At 44.2% G+C, this 16,734-nt stretch overlaps 1 protein-coding gene across 11 annotated transcripts in view; it reads left to right on the top strand.

The window, feature by feature from the left end:
• The first annotated feature begins 3,395 nt into the window (after window positions 1–3,395).
• ST3GAL3 (ST3 beta-galactoside alpha-2,3-sialyltransferase 3) overlaps window positions 3,396–16,734 on the top strand; it is a 256,620-nt gene continuing 243,281 nt past the window's right edge. For 2 of the 11 annotated variants that reach the window (XM_077334052.1, XM_077334057.1), the window contains exon 1: window positions 3,398–3,542. The gene's annotated coding sequence lies outside the window, so the exon portion shown is untranslated. Of the gene's footprint in view, window positions 3,586–3,607; window positions 4,171–16,734 lie in introns of those variants that run through there. The other 9 variants (XM_077334060.1, XM_077334056.1, XM_077334063.1 and 6 more) reach the window with 7 other exon arrangements.

Raw genomic sequence — 16,734 nt, 5'->3', positions numbered from 1 at the left:
TTTTATATTTGCAGGGAAGGAGAGGGAGAATTTCACTGGTTTCTTCCCTTCACCATGTACTCTCAAACCATTTTCCTCAAACTGTTCCTGGGTTTCTTTGATCTGCAGGAACACATCTGCAGAGATACAATGGCTACAGTACCAAGGAAGGGAGAAGCTGCCTTTCTCTAGTACAGTTCCCCTCTATTTCACAGAGACAATGATGGTGGGAAAGTAAGCTATGTTTGCTACCTTCATTGTCAGAGACTAGCTATGGTCATGCACTCTCACACATTTGATTCCAGTTTTTTCCACTTGTGTTCCAGCCATCTGCCCAACCATTCCTTTGTCTCACTGTTAGAACATTCTGCACTTCTTGAGAAAGAAGAGACATTATGTCCTTCACCCAGATCATCTCCACATTCCACAGGTTGATCAGGATTCAGATAAAAACACCAGCCTTACCTACTGGAAAATCCCTGACAAGCTGAAAAAGCACTCTAAACAATTTAAATTGAAACTGAGAGAAACAAGTAGGAAAGTTGATAAAAACATTGACAAAATTGGAGGAGTATCAAAAACCATAGTTATTTCCAAGCACTGAAAAATCTGGGAATGATAGAAATGGAAACAGGATCAATAGAAACATAAAATTAATATTCTTAAGGTAAACCAAATAAAGTGAATATTTTAGGAGCTCTATAACCATGTAATTTGTGGATTTGAACAGAAGGTGTGAATTGAAAGAACGTGACATTAATTATGACCTGATAACATCAGAGGCAGGACAGGCTACACTTCAGCAGTAAAGAAAGCAATGAGGAACTGTTCCATCATAGCACTTAGCCTCAAAGGAAATGGACCTGCACACAATCACTTCATTATTTTTGGCCAAATAAACACAAGGGATCAGTTGTGTCATGGCATCTGGATAACTGACATGTAGGTCTGTTTGGGCATAGTACCTTTAGAGCTAAGCAACACTGGAGAAAAGAATTCAGCAGATATCATGGTGTCATATAGGATGTAAATAGATCTACAGGTTTGAATTACACCTCAGATTAAATGCATTTCTTAAGTTTTATTTGAGAAAAATGGAGAATTGCTACTGTACTTCCATCTTCTTGTCTCTTCCTTCAAGTCTTTCCTCCATAGAATTCATCAGGTTGTTTAATTTATTCCACCCTGTATTATAATTTTGCTCCTCTTTTCTGTTTTCTGCATTAGCTCTCTCAGTCTTCTAACATTATATTCACACTTTGTAGACCTCCAAACTACTTAATTTCTCTTGTTCAATCATCTCTTTCCTTGCCCATTTTAACATTTCTCTTGACTTTCAACACCCCCCCCATTGCATCCTTTCCCCCCAGTTCTGTCCTTTCTGCTGAACATCAGCTCTACAGGCTTGTATTTTAAAAATTTTTGTCAACAATTTGTTTATATAGGCATTCATAAAAAATAACTGCAGATAGCAAAATAGCATGAGATATTTACCTTGAATGTTATACAAAACAACGAAGTTGTTCTTCTGCTGCTGTTGTCTTTCATTAAAGAACAGGATTCAAAATCCCAACTTTGCTATGAATTCATTGTGTTTCCCTGGACCAGTCATGATCTCCCAACCTACTTCACAGGGCTGTTGTGAAGAAAAACAAGATGTCCATGTGTGTTGCCATGAGATCCTTAACAGAATGGTGGAATAAAATTGCAATAAATTAAAGGAATAAGGAGTAAATAGGTAAAAAAAAAGCAAAATTGAGGAATGGCAAATTGGACTAGGAAAGAAACTAACTGTAACAATGTTGTGCCAAGATCATTTATTTATTAGATTTTTATACCGCCTTCCCATATGGCTTAAGGCGGTTCACATACAACATTGCAGGGGTAAAGAATTATCTTTCCAAATACATAGTTAGAAATGTGATAGCAAGGTCAGATTGATAGGTTTGGCAATGATCATTCCGGTTTTGAAGGTTCCTCCTTTCCCTCCATCTGTTTTCCATAATGAAATACGCTGTCCTAAATTTCAGTCCTAATCCATTTGGGAATTCTCTCCCTCAATAGATTTCTTATCTCAGTTCTTCTAGAGTTTTTTTTTTGGGGGGGGGTCTCACTTTGCAGAGATGAGGGCAAACAAATGGCCCCCTACCCTCCACAAAGCCAATCCCATTATTACCAAGATTTTAGGGGATGATCTTTTGTGTTTTTCATAGTCCATCCTTCCTCTGACCGCCTCCTATAACCACTCTGTTTTGCTTGCTTCTACAGAATGTAATGGACACAGGCCACGTTCACAGTACCCCTTGTTCTGTAGTGTATTTCATTCCGATGCCTATGGTTGGTAGCAGAGTATATTTCTTAGTGTTTTTAGGGGGAGCCTACTGTGACTCCCTGGAGGAGATGCCTCGAAACAGGTGGGTGCCTCCTCTGAGATCTCGCTGTGCAGGGGGTGGTTTTTTGACGTCCAGCATCCTGCTGGCTCCCCCGGACGGAAATTCCGCTAGCATGCCTCGGCGCCGCCTTACTCCGGCTCTGACTAGGGAGCCACAGGCGTTGCTTTTCCGCGCCGGATCAGGGAAAGAAAAAGGAAAGAATTCTCCGAAGGAAGCGGCGGCCGGTCATGGGAACCCATAAGGTGAGTGGGGACCGCGAAGAGAAGCAAGTCCCCCGCGCTGGGCTTCAGCAGCACCATCTGGTTGCCAGGCCCGTTTAAGTCTAACTGTGCTTCTGCTGTCTTTCCACTTGCGCTCCCCGTCGCAGACGAATTAACTTTTCGCTGGTACCCATTTCTGGTGCCGGGCAGCTGAATCTGGTTTAAGAAATGCCGCTGATAGTTTAGGTTTGTTTTACGATTTCCATAAACCTGCGGCAGCAAAATGAGGCCGAAGGCCAGGAGCTCCCCACAAGACGAAATCTTGTTGTGGAATAAAGTCTTGAAGATCCCACCAGACTTCTGATTTCGCTGTCACAGACGAACACAGCTTATCCGGACTGCTCAGAAACGGAGACGAATGGCCACGTTCAAATCAGAGCTTCACCAGCCGGGTGCCGGCCCCCCTCCCCTTTCTCCCGGTGTCCAGGGTCCCAGTCATGAGTCCGCGGGCTTCACCCTTCCCAGTCTTGTAGCAGGTGGTGCTCCCCCCCCCCCCCCCGGCTTAACAGGATCCTGAATACTCGATCTAGGGTTGAAAGGGAGGGGGAGAGGGAAAGAGTAAAAAAGATGTGCCCTCCCTGATTGGATGTTTCTTTGTCCCCTTCACGCCTTGCCTTCGGTGATTGGACAGCCGCTAGCCTTCTTCTTTCGTACGCTTGAGCGGCTGCAAGACCTTCTCGTTCCTGATTGGGCGACTGGAAGCCCACCGAAGTCCTGCAGCCGCTAAGAGTCGTGCGGAGAGAGCCCCTCGCGTGCCCCCATTGGCCACTGGGAGTCCCGCCCAACTGTGTGATTGGTGACCGACTCCTGCTCCTCAGGCCGGGAGCTGCCACGGGCCCTGGCCGGCATGGCGGGGCAGCCAGAACCTGAGCCCGGAGGAAGCGTGGCTGAGATTCCCTGCTCTGCTCGGGTGAGAGGCGGGGGAAGCCCTCTGAGCGCCGCCGGTGATGGAGGTGGGGAGAGGGAGGAAATTCAGTCCCACGTCGCCGGGCCGGGTCAGCCTCCTGTCCCGCAAGGGTCCTCCTCCGTTACGTCCCTGCCGGCCTGCTGCTTCTCTCTGCTCGTGACCTCTCCTGCTGCCCGGGCGCTTGTTGAGGGCTTGCCCCGCATTCCCACCGCCGGCTCCTGAGCACCGCGCATGTGGCGCTCCTCGTTATTTTAACCCGCCCCCATGTTTGACCTGAAATTCCCTTTCATCGTAGTAGCGCCTCATCCCTCCCTTCCTCTCCTCCTCCTCCTCCTCCTTCCAGGGATATTATTGGGATTTCCTTTTTAAAATCGCATTCCTCCTCCAGCCTTCTTTCTAGGAGCTATGGGTGCCCCCCTTCAGTTTGAATTGATATTTTAATGCCACCAACTGCACAGCTGTGATCCTTCGGACTAATAGTCTTGGTCAGCCATTCTATATTACTCTGGAATTTGAGGGTCTCTGGTCCCTGTTTTGGCTTCTTCGGTGAGATGCTAAGGGAAAAGGCAAAGAAGGTGGTTGCTGAGTCGGAGCAAGAGGTGATGTGGTTTATCTTTTGGATTTCCAAGAGGTTTGTCTTTTTAATTCCCTAAAAGAAAGCTGCTTCTCTTGGGGTAGTGGACTGAGAGGTGTTTCTTTGTGTCAGTTGTTGCTACATCTGAAGGGAAGGGAGGTTAGAGAACAGGAATGTTGCTTAAATCTGGGGGAGTTAACCCTGTGTGCCTGGACCGCTTAGCTCCAGGGCTGCTCTGCAAGTGGCTGTAGATTAATTGTTCACTGCTGCAGCAGAATGTTCTCTTGTCATCTTTTAAATAAATTCTCTAACTGTACTGATGGGTGATGGTGATAAGAATGCTAGCTGTAACTCACCTTTGTGCTTAAAGTGCAGATGAAATTTAAAGGGCTCTGCAGTAGCATTTGATAGATCTGCATTTGCCAAACTCCTTGTATTTTTCTTATTTCTGTCATATCTTTGGGAAAAGGGCAGAGCTATAGGAACATAACTATCCCCATCTCCACTAGGTTTTGTAAGAGTGTAGGGAGTTTCTTTGTGAATAATATTGTATGTGAGTTAGAAGGAATCCTTAAAAAAATAAAAGGAATCATTAAGACCTGGCTAAGAATAGTGGCGCAGAGTGGTAAGCGGCAGAAATGCTGTCTGAAGCTGCCTGTCCATGAGGTTGGGAGTTCGATTCCAGCAGCCAGCTCAAGGTTGACTCAGCCTTCCATCTTTCCGAGGTCAGTAAAATGAGTACCCAGCTTGCTGGGGGGTAAAACGGTAATGACTGGGGAAGGGAATGGCAAACCACCCCGTATTGAGTCTGCCAAGAAAACGCTGGATCTGGCCTTCTAAGGAGCAGTCAGGGCTGATCTCCTCTAGGACTGACCGGTTTGTTCACTTTGCAGTCCAAGGGACTCGCAAGAGTCTTCTCCAGCACCAGAGTTCAAAAGCCTTAATTCTTTGACGCTCAGCTTTCCTTATGGTCCAACTTTCGAATCCATACATTGCAACTGTGAATACCATAGCCTTGACTAGACACACTTTTGTTGGCAGGGTGATGTCTCTGCTTTTTAGGATGCTGTCGAGATTTGTCATAGCTTTCCTCCCCAGGAGCAAACGTCTTTTAATTTCTTTGCTGCAGTCCCCATCTGCAGTGATCTTGGAGTCCAGGAAAATAAAATCTGTCACTATCTCCATTTCTTCCCCATCTGTTTGCCAGGCATTCAGAGGACCGGATGCCATGATCTTTGTTTTCTTGATGTTGAGTTTCAAGCCAACTTTTGCACTCTCCTCCTTCACCTGCATCAACAGGTTCTTCAGTTCCTCTTCACTTTCTGCCATTGGAGTGGTATCATCTGCATATCTGAGATTGTTGATATTTCTCCCTGCAATCTTGATCCCAATTTGTGACTCCTCTAATCCTGCCTTTCTCATTATATGCTCCGCATACAAGTTAAATAGGCAAGGTGACAATATACAGCCCCCTTCAAGGATCGCTGCCTTGCTGTGGCAAGGGCACTTGTGTAGTTCAGTGAAGCTATGAGCTATACCGTGCAGGGCCACCCAAGACGGACAGATCATAGCAGAGAGCTCTGACAAAAGGTGATCCACTGGAGAAGGAAATGGCAAACCACTCCAGTATCTTTGCCATGAAAACCCAATGGACAATAAAGCATTACATATTCAAAAGAAGTGTGTCAGTAGGTTCTAGCTTAGTGTTCTCCCTGACATAATCATTCTGAATGTTTAGTGCCACAAGGAAGGAGATCCCTCTGCTTGTAGTCTGAATCATTGTAGTCCTTTAATGAATGTGTTATGTGAGGCTGGTGATAGTGTGGGTTGTCAAATGGGTCTGCCTTCACACTATAGCATGTACAAGGCCCCTGTTACGATCAAATCCAGCGCTGCTCTAGGGTGTGTTTTGATTCCATGGACTATGTTGCTGGAGCCCATTGCATGGTTCCTTACCATAAGATCATCACTCAGGAAGGAGATGTACAAAGAGCTCCCAGAACATGATATGTGGATTCAACAGTTTCCAGACTATGATTGGTGAGAGTGAAATAAGACTTAGCCTGGTTCAGCACAAATAAAATTAAATAATGACAGTTGCTGTTCTTTTTTGTGATCTCAAATCTAATGCCTGGGGCATCTGATTCTTTCTTCCTTAATGGTAAAGCAGGTCTTTGTAAGATGGTTATATCCTCAAGTTATTAGGATGATAGTTAATCTATCTCAAATCGAAGTTGCTATCCCTGAACCTCCCTTGTGAATTTTAGAAGTGCCTGGGTATTCCGGACTGAATGTTAGTTCGGAGGCTACGAACTGGGCCAAGTATTTTGTCATATTTTGTCTTGTGAACCAGTTCATGCCCCATCCTTACCACCACCTTTTCATTAACAATCCTAGAATATTAGTTTTCCAACATAATATAAAGTAGTTGGTCATATTTTGGATGAAGGATGCTTGAAGGCTATATTTACAAGCAGATATCATTTTATTCTAGCTACTGAAGGTAGAATACTACATATAGCTAGGTTTTGGTCTTTTCCCCAATTTCTTTTTAGCCTGTGTGTGTAAAATGGCATCAAATCACAGCTAATTTATGCTGATCCTGAAGGGTGTTCAAGACAAGGGACATTTAGAGATGGTTTGCCATTGCCTTCCTTTGCATAGCAACCCTGGAATTCCTTGGTGATCTCCCATCTAAATACTAACTGGGGCTGACCCTGCTTAGCTTCCAAGACTGGGCTACTGTAGCCCAGCATGGTGTAGTGGTTAAGAGTGGCAGCTTCTAATCTGGGGAGCCGGGTTTGATTCCTCACTCCCCCACATACAGCCAGCTGGGTGACCTTGGGCTTGCCACAGCACTAATACAGGTGACCTGACTAAGCAGTAATATCAGGACTTTCTCAAACTCACCTACCTCACAGGGTGTCTGTTGTGGGGCGAGGAAAGGGAAGGTGATCGTAAGCTGCTTTGAGATGCCTGGTAGAGAAAAATGGCATATAAAAACCAACTCTTCTTCTTCTTCTAGCTAGTTACTCTGGATTATGGCAGACACTATGATAGTGAGAAAGAAAAACTTCTTCAGTCTGATTATAAATGTTTGGAAGAAGATTGTAGTGTTCATTATGTCTTTATTTCCTACTAAGTGTTTTGAGAATAGCAAATTAACACAACAAAACGAGGCATTCACACCTGGTATGAATACACAAGGGTTCTATTCCTGCTAGCCAGTATTTTTGGATCTGAGGAAGGCTTTCTCTGGCCTCCTTTTCATGAAGGTAAGACTTATCTATTAAATTGTCCCCTGCCCTCGAATCTCTGAAGGGGTTTGCTTCCCATTTCATGTATGAACTTGCCTGTTTTTTCTTAGCCAGTCTGATCTTCTGATACCTCAAGCATGGCTATTGCTTGATTTCCACACAGGGAAGGGTGTTAAAAAACAAAACAAAATAATTGGTAGGAACCTAATTCAGTAGTTAATGATGAGTGAAAGAAACAATTTCATTTTAAAAACACATTTAATATTAGATAACAGTTTTACTGTATTATAAATGTAAACAAATAATTGGCTGCTTGAATCTTGTTTAGTGGTTTTTCTAAATCTAAGTGTACAGGACAAAAATTCCTCTTGGGCATAATATTTAATGTGAAAGAATGAGAGTAACAGTGGGTAATGCACTGTTCTTCTGGGAAATGTGTTTAAAGGAGCACTGATGGCAGAATTGGGCTGTTCTCTGCTTAAACAATTCTGCCTCTCATTGGTAAATGCAGTATTTGTTTTATAATTGGGGATTAAATTTGAACCGGAATATCAGCCAGAACTATTGGGGATAATAGTGATGAAGTGTAAGCTGTACCTCCCTGTCTGTGTACTGAATGCTGTAGTTAAGCAGGATACTATTAGTTTGCATCCCAACTTTTCCAGATATTACTCTGGGGTTCTATCTGGCAGTGAGATGAGATTTCTGCAATATATTTCAGTTCAAAGAGGACTGGCAAGAAGGATGTGAACAAACAGTGTATTGGCAAGATACATGTAGGCATTCAATTAATGAGTTTTCCTTGTCAATTATTCAAACAGGATATTGGAGCACAGTAGATCTACTTTCAAAAGTACTGGTGTGGGGGACAGGAATGAGAATTACCATTCTGTAATTCTGGGGCCATTTTTTCAACAATTGTCTTTCTTAATGTTAGCAGTGAGTAATTTTGGTGGAAATTCTTGGTATTGTCCTTTCCCATGTGCTGGGAGCGGCAGTCCTGGAGAAAGATTTGGAAAATATATGGTTCTCTCTAATAAAGTGAGATCCAGATCCTACTGCCACTCTAGCTGTTGGCTAGCATGCTGGGATTTTTACCAGGGTGGTATAATTCAAAACACCTTCGTTCTGTTTTTCTGAATTCTATATATCTGCTTGTTCAGTAGCCAAAGGACAAGGGCATGAAATACCTGGTCTGGAGAAAAGTGGCATCTCCTTTTAATATAGGCTTAAGGTAACTAACATCTAATTAAGCTCTGTTAAAGGGACAGGAGGTTTATTCTTTCCTAGGCCATTGGGCGACCCCAAGAGAGCTATGGTTTTTATTTCTTTCTCTGTGTTGTGCTCTCCCTTTTAAGACTGGTCTGTAAAATATGGACCACAAATGAGACTTTAAATTGAGTAAATATTTGTACATATCTATTTGTCTTCAGTTTATTAATCACCTTCTTCCTCAGGGAGCTCATTTTAAATTTCTTTTACATGGGGTTCTAGATGGGCTATACCACCCTGTTCATCATCTCTGGCCACCTACTGGGAGGGAAAAGAGCATTACCATTCTTGTTAATTCTGTCATCCTTCTTTGTGGAAACTGAAATCTTAACCATTTTTCGCCTTCATATTTGTGAAAAGGCACTCTGGGCGGAGCGCTGACCAGGACACCTCCGGATGTCCGGCCTGCGCTACCGCCTGCATGGGCCCTGGAATGTCGGCCACCAGAAGCTGGCTGCGAGGCGCTCAGCCTGCCTCACACCCAGATGCTGGCCAATGAGAAGAGCACTCCTGCGGCTCTGTGCTTCGACGCCGATCAGCCTGCCCGCGAGCAGCCATTGTGGCCCAGCCAGCAGCATGCCCGTCTGGCCACCCACCAGTGGGGCTGCCGCCTTGCACGATGTGCCATGGCCTCACCAGTTATGGGGGCGGTAGCTGGTTGCTGGCCATCACCGCAACGCCCCACTAGGATGCCATATGCCCACTGCAAACTAAGGTAGCTCTGCCGCCGCCTGCCCCCTCTGGAGGTGCATCCCGCTAGCACCCATTGCATTCCTGGATACAACGGGCTTGAAAGCTAGTATAAGTATAATTTTATTAGTTATGGTTCTATTGCTTTATGTTATGTATCACTCAAAATTTATGCCATATTGTATAGAGAAATAGTGTATACTAAAGGTTCAGCATGTCAGAGAGGCAAATTTTTAGTTAATTCAACAGGGTTGTTGTCAGGATAAAACAGAAGAAGAGAACAATATAAGTTGATTTGGGTTCCCAGTGGGGAGAAAGGTATGGTATAAATTAAGTAAATAAGTAGATTACAATTTATATTCCTCATTTGTTACCGCTGAGGCAGATTAGCATTTATTTTCATGTATGTTAAAGGGGGAGGGAAGCATCCTTTTTTCTCCTTTGATTCAGTCCCAGTCTCCTTTGAGTTCAGTCCCAGCAGCCGGCTGAAGGTTGACTAAGCCTTCCATCCTTCCGAGGTTTTTAAAGTGAGTACCCAGCTTGCTGGGGGGTAAACGGTAATGACTGGGGAAGGCACTGGCAAACCACCCCGTATTGAGTCTGCCAGGAAAATGCTAGAGGGCGTCACCCCAAGGGTCAGACATGACTCGGTGCTTGCACAGGGGATACCTTTACCTTTACCTTTATGTTTCAACGTTGTCCTTTACTTTGTGTTTATGAAACACCATTGTTGTTGTTATGTGCGAAGTCGTGTCCGACCCATCGTGACCCCATGGACAACGATCCTCCAGGCCCTCCTGTCCTCCACCATTCCCTGGAGTCCTTTTAAGTTTGCACCTACTGCTTCAGTGACTCCATCCAGCCACCTCATTCTCTGTCGTCCCCTTCTTCTTTTGCCCTCGACCACTCCCAGCATTAGGCTCTTCTCCAGGGAGTCCTTCCTTCTCATGAGATGGCCAAAGTATTTGAGTTTCATCTTCAGGATCTGGCCTTCTAAAGAGCAGTCAGGGCTGATCTCCTCTAGGACTGACCGGTTTGTTCGCCTTGCAGTCCAAGGGACTCGCAAGAGTCTTCTCCAGCACCAGAGTTCAAAAGCCTCAATTCTTTGACGCTCGGCCTTCCTTATGGTCCAACTTTCGCAGCCATACATTGCAACTGGGAATACCATAGCCTTGACTAAACGCACTTTTGTTGGTAGGCTGATGTCTCTGCTTTTTAGGATGCTGTCTAGATTTGCCATAGCTTTCCTCCCTAGGAGCAAGCGTCTTTTAATTTCTTTGCTGCAGTCCCCATCTGCAGTGATCTTGGAGCCGAGGAAAATAAAATCTGTCACTATCTCCATTTCTTCCCCATCTATTTGCCAGGAATTGAGAGGGCCGGCTGCCATGATCTTTGTTTTCTTGATGTTGAGTTTCAAGCCAACTTTTGCACTCTCCTCCTTCACCCGCATCAACAGGCTCTTTAGTTCCTCTTCACTTTCTGCCATTAGAGTGGTATCATCTGCATATCTGAGGTTGTTGATATTTCTCCCTGCAATCTTGATCCCAATTGGTGACTCCTCTAATCCCGCCTTTCTCATGATGTGCTCCGCATACAAGTTAAATAGGCAAGGCGACAGTATACAGCCTTGCCGAACTCCTTTCTCAATTTTGAACCAATCCGTGATTCCATGTTCAGTTCTCACTGTTGCTTCTTGACCTGCATATAAATTTCTCAGGAGACAAATAAGATGCTCTGGTATTCCCATCTCTTTAAGAACTTGCCACAATTTGTTGTGCTCCACACAATCAAAGGCTTTAGCATAGTCAATGAAGCAGAAGTAGATGTTCTTCTGGAACTCCCTAGCTTTTTCCATGATCCAGCGTATGTTGGCAATTTGATCTCTAGTTCCTCTACCTCTTCGAAATCCTGCCTGTACTTCTGGAAGTTCTCGGTCCACATATTGCTGGAGCCTAGCTTGTAGGATTTTGAGCATAACTTTGCTAGCATGAGAAATGAGTGCAATGGTGCGGTAGTTTGAACATTCTTTGGCATTGCCCTTCTTTGGGATTGGAATGTAAACTGACCTTTTCCAATCCTGTGGCCATTGCTGAGTTTTCCAAATTTGCTGGCATATTGAGTGTAGCACTTTTACTGCATCGTCCTTTAAGATTTTGAATAGTTCAACTGGAATGCTGTCACCACCACTAGCTTTATTGTTGCTCAGACTTCCTAAGGCCCATTTGACTTCACATTCCAGGATGTCTGGCTCCAGGTCAGTAACTACCCCACTGTGGTCATCAGGGATGTTAAGCTCGCTCTTGTATAGTTCTTCTGTATAATTTTGCCACCTTTGCTTAATCTCTTCTGCTTCTGTGAGGTCCCTACCATTTTGGTCCCTTATCATACCCATCTTTGCATGAAACGTTCTCTTCATATCTCCAATTTTCTTGAAAAGATCTCTGGTCCTCCCCTTTCTATTGTGTTCTTCTATTTGTTTGCACTGTTCATTTAAGAAGGCATTCTTATCTCTTCTAGCTTTTCTCTGGAATTCTGCATTCAATTGGGTGTATCTTTCTCTTTCTCCCTTGCCTTTCACTTCCCTTCTCTCCTTAGCTATTTGTAAAGTTTCCTCAGACAGCCATTTTGATTTCTTGCATTTCTTTTTCTTTGGGATGGTTTTAGTTGCTACCTCTTGTACAATGTCGCGAACCTCCGTCCATAGTTCTTCAGGCACTCTGTCTATCAGATCTAATTCCTTAAATCTATTTGTCACCTCTACTTTATATTCGTCGGGGATATGATTTAGTTCGTACCTGAGTGGCCTAGTGCTTTTCCCTACTTTCTTCAATTTAAGCCTAAATTTTGCAACAAGAAGCTCATGATCTGAACCACAATCAGCTCCTGGTCTTGTTTTTATTGCCTGTATAGAACTTTTCCATCTTTGGCTGCAGAGTACATAGTCAATCTGATTTCTGTGTTGACCGTCTGGTGATGTCCATGTGTAGAGTCGTCTCTTGGGTTGTTGGAAAAGAGTGTTTGCTATGACCATTGTATTCTCTTGACAAAATTCTACCAGCCTGTGCCCTGCTTCATTTTGTACTCCAAGGCCAAACTTGCCTGTTATCCCAGTTATCTTTTGGCTTCCTACTTTAGCATTCCAATCCCCCATGATGATAAGCACATCATTTTTTGGCGATGCTTCTATAAGGTGTTGTAGGGCTGCATAGAACTGATCAACTTCATCCTCTTCAGCAGCAGTGGTTGGGGCATAGACCTGGATCACTGTGATGTTGAATGGTTTGCCTTGGATTCGAACTGAGATCATTCTGTCATTTTGGGGATTGTATCCCAAGACTGCTTTTCCTACTCTCTTATTGATTATGAAGGCTACTCCATTTCTTCTGCGAGATTCTTGTCCACAGTAGTATACCTGATGGTCATCTGAATTAAATTCACCCATTCCTGTCCATTTTAGTTCACTGATTCCTAAAATGTCGATGTTCAGTCTTCTCATTTCTTGTTTAACCACGTCCAGCTTGCCTTGATTCATGGATCTGACGTTCCAGGTTCCTATGGAATAAAAATCTTTACAGCATCGGACTGTCTTTTCGCCACCAGTTACTTCCACAACTGAGCGTCCTTTCGGCTTTGGCCCAGCCGCTTCATTCATTCTGGCGCTACTCGTACTAGCCGTCTGCTCATCCCCAGTAGCATATTGGACACCTTCCGACCTGAGGGGCTCATCTTCCGGCGTCATATCGTTATGCCTATTGGAACTGTCCATAGAGTTTTCATGGCAAAGATACTGGAGTGGTTTGCCATTGCCTTCTCCAGTGGATCACCTTTTGTCAGAGCTCTCAGCTATGACCTGTCCGTCTTGGGTGGCCCTGCACGGCATAGCTCATAGCTTCACTGAGCTACGCAAGCCCCCTTGCCACAACAAGGCAGCGATCCTTGAAGGGGGATGAAACACCATGAATGAAATCAATTTCCAGATATTCATCATAATCATAGATACAAGTTTTGTTTGTCAGAGAAGGAAAACAAAAAGGGATCCTTACATCAGCTAACAAATCCTTTACAAATAATGCTGTCAGCCTATACCTGGAGAAATGTGTCCCACCTTTTTAACAGAGGCAGGAGATGTGTGAAGCAGGTAAAGCTTTTCATAGTATGGAAAAAAAAAAACATAGTACAAATCTTAAGCCTCTGTTAAAGGGACAGGATACTTTTCTTCATGCAAAATGAGAAATACATTCACGGATGGTGGATTTATTTCCCTCCCATGATACTTATGAGCTGCTATTAAGAGATGAGAAAGGATTTTCAGATTCTGTGACCACGGGTTAAGTTTTTTAGGAGAAGGCCTGCTAGCACAAGATGAACTTCACTTATCCAAGTTGGGGAAGGATGTGTTTGACAGGAAACTGGGGCTTGCTTGTCAAGATACTAGAGGAGGAGAATGACACTTCATTGGAAAGTATCTGGGTGAGGATAAGGGAGGGGGAAAAAGTTTAGTGGTTGGAGTCTGCTACAGACAACCTAACCATGGTGTAGATGTGGATGCTGCCCTCCTTAAGCAGCTTGATAGGCTATCCGGGCAACAGGACCTTGTAATTATGGGTGACTTCAATATCCCTGATGTCTGCTGGGAAACAAACTGCTAAACATCCTGAGTTGGGCAACTTCCTGGCTGACTATTTCATTTATCAAATGGTGGAAGAGCCTACGAGAGGCTCAGCCATACTTGAATTCATAGTGAGGTGTGTTTGTTAGACTTTGGTAGGGTAGACTTCAATAAATTCAGAGACATGATGAGAGTCATCCCATGAACCAGAATGCTTGAAGAGAAAGAAACAAGGTAGGGGTGGGCTCTCTTTAAGCAAGAGCTATTGCATGCTCAAGCCATGACTATTCCAGCAAGATAGAAACATAGTAAGGGATCCAAGAAGCTCATTTGGGTGAACAGAGAACTTCAGGAGGAGCTACAGAAGAAAAATGGAGAGAAGGACAGACCTCTAAAGAAGAGTATCTGCAGGTTACTAGGCACTGCAGGTCAACCATCAGAAAAACCAAAGCTGGGAGTGAGCTGAGAATTGCTAGAGAAGCCCACTATAACAAGAATCGCTTTTTCAGATATGTGAGGAGCAAACATAAGGTGAATGAGGCAATAGGCCCGCTATTGGGTGAAGAGGGAGAAACTCTGACAGAGAATGGAGAGAAAGCAGAAAGGCTCGGTACCCATTTTGCCTCTTTCCCAGAGGAATATGGACACGTTTAGGGGTGGTAGTAGGCAAAGTATAGTGTCTGAGTGGCAGGTTGACGTGGACAGAGACGTTGTGGAGAGACACCTGGCTGTACGGGATGAGTTCAAATCCCCTGGGACAGATGGTGTGCACCTGAGACTGCTCAAAGAATTTTCTGGAGAGCTTGTGGAACTTTGCTCATCATCTTTATGACCTCTTGGAGAACTGGAGATGTGCCAGAAGGCTGGAAGAGAGAGAATGTTATCCCAATCTTCTGGAAATCTTCTAGAAAGCAGAAAGGCTCAGTACCTATTTTGCCTCTTTCCCAGAGGAATATGGACACATTTAGGGGTGGTAATAGGCAAAGTATAGTGTCTGCGTGGCAGGTGCTCAAATAACTTTCTGCAGAGCTTGCGGAGCTCTTGTCCATCATCTTTAAGATTTCTTGGAGGACTGGAGAGGTTCCAGAAGACTGGAGGAGAGCAAAAATTATCCCAGTCTTTTAGAAAGGGAGGAAAGATGACCTGGGAAACTACAGGCCAGTGAGTCTTACTTCAGTCTCAGGAAAGACTTGTGGATTGCAAGCTAAACATGAACAGGCAGTGTGATGCAGCGGTAAAAAAGGCAAATGCCATTTTGGGCTGTATCAACAGGGGCATCACAACAAAATCACAAGATATCATAGTCCCATTGTCAGACCACACCTGGAGTACCGTGTACAGTTCTGGAGGGCTCACTTCATGAAGGACGTAGATAAAATTGAAAGGGTACAGAGGAGAGTGTTGAGGATGATCTGGGGCCAAGGGACCAAGCCCTATGAAGATAGGTTGAGGGACTTGGGAATGTTCAGCCTGGAGAAAAGGAGGTTGAGAGGAGACATGATAGCCCTCTTTAAGTATTTGAAAGGTTGTCACTTGGAGGAGGGCAGGATGCTGTTCCCATTGGCTGCAGAGGAAAGGACGCGCAGTAATGGGTTTAAACTACAAGTACAACGATATAGGCTAGATATCAGGGAAAAAAAATCACAATCAGAGTAGTTCAGCAGTGGAATAGGCTGCCTAAGGAGGTGGTGAGCTCCCCCTCACTGGCAGTCTTCAAGTAAAGGTTGGATACACACTTTTCTTGGATGCTTTAGGATGCTTTGGGCTGATCCTGCGTTGAGCAGGGGGTTGGACTAGATGGCCTGTATGGCCCCTTCCAACTCTATGATTCTATGAAAGATAATAGAGGACATTTTAAAGGGGGCAGTCTGGAGAACAATGTATTGATCCAGAGAAGTCAGCAAAGATTTGTCTTCAACAGGTCCTCCCAGACCAGCGTGGTGTCTTTAACTGAGTGATGGGCTTATTAGGTTGTGGAAACTCAGTGGATGTTGTTTACCTGGATTTCAGTAAGGCTTTCGACAAGGTTCTCCATGATATTCTGATGGGTAAACTGGAGGGATGCAGACTGGATTTCTGGGAGGTTAGGTAGATAGGGAACTGATTAGAAAAATATACCCAATGGTATTTCATCAGATTGGAGAGAGGTGAGCAGTGGGGAGCCACAGGGCTAAGTACTGGGCCTGGTTCTTTTCAACATTTTAATCAATGTTCTGTTGAAGGGGTGGCGGGACTCATCACATTTGTGGATGACACCAAATTGGGAGTAGTAGCAAACACTCCAGAAGGTAGAGTTCAACTGCTTAAGGAGGTGGTGAGCTCCCCTCATGGTTCTTATAGAGTCCTACCATGTTAGATCTAAAAGGATTTGTGTTTTGCTACTGTAGCTGTGAGAAATACAAGAAAATGCAGCGTAATGTTAATTAATGTTGGTAAATGGCTATTAGTAATGTTTTTACTGGGTGTACGTAATTCAAGACAGTTTTAGAGGTGCATTAATCTAAGCATTCCGATGTATAGTTTAAGGGGATTTGATGAGTTCTTAGTATATTTAATTCTCAAATGCAATTTATCCAGTCCCATGGAATAGTTGGTGGCCTTGCTTGAAGTTGTAGTAGTTCTGAATGACGGCTTTTTCCCTGATCAAATAAACCATATCGATCCAGTCAAGAGTTGGCTGATTTTATCTACAGTCATCAGCTCAGAAGTACTTCCTTTTCATTTCAGTGGGACTTACTTCCATAGAAGAGATGTAGGAAGTGTGCCACTGATTCGTAGTGTCTGGGTAATAAG

Source organism: Paroedura picta, chromosome 4 (assembly GCF_049243985.1).
Source record: "Paroedura picta isolate Pp20150507F chromosome 4, Ppicta_v3.0, whole genome shotgun sequence".
Classification (NCBI taxonomy): domain Eukaryota; kingdom Metazoa; phylum Chordata; class Lepidosauria; order Squamata; family Gekkonidae; genus Paroedura; species Paroedura picta.
Note: the sequence above shows the minus strand (reverse complement) of the source record. Positions and strands in the feature narration are given on the sequence as shown.